Below are 3,047 nucleotides of genomic sequence, written 5' to 3'. Positions count from 1 at the left end.
GCCCGCTGGGCTCCTCTGTCCATGGAATTCTCTAGGCAAGAATACCTTAGTGGGTTGCCATTTCCTTCTCCCTGACCCAGCAATAGAACCCAGGTCTTCTGCATTACAGGCAGATTCTTGGCATCTGAGCTACCAGGGAATCCTTGTGTCTCTATAAATGTTGCCAAATTGCTCTTCAGAAGGGTTTACTAATTTGTATAGACACCAACAATATACAGATGTGGCCATTCCCCTTTGTCCCCCACCCCTTGGCTAATTAACCTCTCTTCCTGAATAATAGGAGAACCTCTTTCATCGGGTTAATCTCATTCTGTATTGTTTTATAAGTTTATCTTACAAGATATCCTTCTGTGACTTGTCTATTCTTATCCTTTCAATTGTTACCTATTAAGGCTAGGGTGGGCTTTCCAGGTGGCGCTAGTGATAAAGAACCCACCTGCCGATGCAGGAGGCATAAGAGAAGTGACTTCGATCCCTGGATCAGAAAGATCTCCTAGAGGAGGGCAGGGCAACCCACTCTAGTATTCTTGCCTGGAGAATCTCCATGGACAGAGGAGCCTGGCGGACTACAGTCCATGGGATTGCAGAGTCGGACATGACTGAAATGACTGAGCTTGCACCCAAGGCTAGTGCAGTTTTTGTGGCAGATGATAAAAATGAAATTGGTATAATAGATTGAAACAGTGAAAATTAAGTCCTCCATCCTTAATGCCAATCTCTCTTCTCTCTCCCCAGAGACAACCACTCTTCCTAATTTATTTCTTCCAAGCCACCTTCTCAGTGTTTAATCCAGGCCCCGGAATTTGTGTGTGTCCCACTGGACACATTCACAGAAAAGGAGAGCAACTCGAGAGGATTTATGAAGAGAGTGGGGGCCCTGGGAACACCCCTCCCCCAGGCTGACTCCTCCCCTACCTTCCCCATGTGAAAGAGACTTTCCTCTGGACTGCTCCCCGAAAGGGTTACATTTGGGATGTGGGACTCATGGGTCAGCGAAGTGATCCCAAAGGAAGGTTGTCCACAAGGTTGGGGCTTTTTTTCCAGTGTCTATAGCATCAAATACGTGAGGGAGCTTCAACATAAGAGGCTGGGTCTGTCTGAAACGTCCAGGCCTTCCTGAGGGAGCCAGCACCTGACCTCCTGTGCCCGGATGCAACCAGCACTTTATACACTCAAGCCCCAGGCAGCGACCGCGTCAGCCCCAGACTGCGGCACGGACCACCGTTTCCCGTTTGCCCACCCTGGCCTCACTGTCTCTTGTTCTCTATTTTGGGGATCATTTTCTGCTTCTCACCCACTGTCCCCTGAGGATCCTTGCTTCCTTATTCTCTGACCACCTTCTGTCTCTCAGGGCCTCTTTCAAGGGCACTCTTCCCCAGCTCCAGTGTGAGGCCTGATGGTATCTTGCCCTTAGCAAGTCCACATGGTCAAAACTATAAATGTAGGGACATTTATTGGGGGAGGGCAGAGAGGATAGGGGCCACTGGGGCAAGTTGCCTGAGAGGAGAGAGATTACAGGATCGACCCCGTCTTCCTGAGATGGCAACAAGAGATTTGGATGAAAGGCCCAGGGTCTGCTGGAGGCAGCATTCCCAACCAGATGTCAGTGGTGGCTGCAGCGATGGAGTTCTCCCATGGCTCTGGGGTTCTCAGGCGGGCTCCTTAAGGGGCTGAGGCTGATGGGATGGAAGGCTTTATGGGGCTGCCTGAAGTAAGCCCCAGCATGACCACTGTGGTGGCCAGCAGGGCGCGTTGGTGGCTACTTCGGGCTCTGATGTGGTAGATTAGTGGGTGCTGGGTATCTAGGGCCCCACCCACCAGTGGTAGAGTCCCAAAGAGGACTTTGGACAACAACAAGGTTTATCTTCCCAACTTTGCCCAGGTCACCTGGGGCTCCTCAGTTACCTTTATGTTGCACTGTTTGCATCATACTGATTTTAATTCCAACATTTGTTGTGAGCTGCTTTTTTGTGAGAGACCAAAGTTATTTAGTTGCACCTTTCAACGAGTATTTACTGTACACCTGCTGTGCACGGGCCAACACTAAGATAAGTAGGGCTCAGTCCCTGGACTTGAATAATGCCTACTAAGAACTAAACAGCAGGGAGAGGGTCTAAAGTACTGAAAGAGAGGTATAGATGAAGTGTGATAGAGGTTCATGATGGGAAAGACCCTTATTGACTGGGGTAATTAGGGAAAGCTTCATGGAGGAAATGGTATATGAGACAGCCTTAAAATGGGTGCAATATTGTAGGAGTTTTTATTATAAATTTTTAATCTTACAAATGGATGTGTCTTTGGCTGGCAGAAAGAACAGAGTGAACTCATGGATGCGGGAGAGATTCTTAGAATCATCCGGTTCATTAGAGTCTAGGATAAATGAAGTGGAGGAGTGATTGGAGGTGAGGCTGTAAAAGAAATTTGGGACCATATTTTTGGAGAACTCTGAGAGGCACTCCCAGAAATAGGAAAGCAGTGGATGTTTTTAAGGAGGAGATTCTGGATAAAATGCAGAGGAGTTGGGTTTTATGCCTCATTATCCTTTATGAGAAGGAGATGAATAATTTTTTTAAAAGTGGCTGGTGAGCTTCAGTTCTTGTAAAAGGTATGATGCTTGATCATAAAAATGGAGAATTAGCTACTCTCAATTGGAAAGTCTCTGATTATCCGTTTCATGCATCTCAGGATGCAAATCACTTAGTCTAAACCGGTGCTTCTAAAACTTGAGTGTGCATCAGAATCAGCTAGGGGGTCTTGTTAAAACAGAGACTGTTCCCTATATTCTGAGAATTTCCGGGACCGGCAAGAATTTGCTGAGGATGCAGCTGGTCCGGGTACCATACTAGAACCTCCGGATAAACTTCTTACCCGACCTTTCTCAGTAGATCCACTGGGTGGCAGCAGAGAGCACCACAGTCAGCACACTGGCCCAAGCTGGAGTCCTCAGGCATGGGCTGCGTGGGGCTGCTTCTGTGAGCGGTGAATGCAAGGCTTAGCTACTGAACCACCACACGAAACAGCCATGACATGCAGCTCTCCAACATGCA

This window comes from Bos indicus, chromosome 10 (genome assembly GCF_029378745.1).
Source record: "Bos indicus isolate NIAB-ARS_2022 breed Sahiwal x Tharparkar chromosome 10, NIAB-ARS_B.indTharparkar_mat_pri_1.0, whole genome shotgun sequence".
Classification (NCBI taxonomy): Eukaryota; Metazoa; Chordata; class Mammalia; order Artiodactyla; family Bovidae; genus Bos; species Bos indicus.
This window is presented reverse-complemented; position numbering follows the sequence as displayed.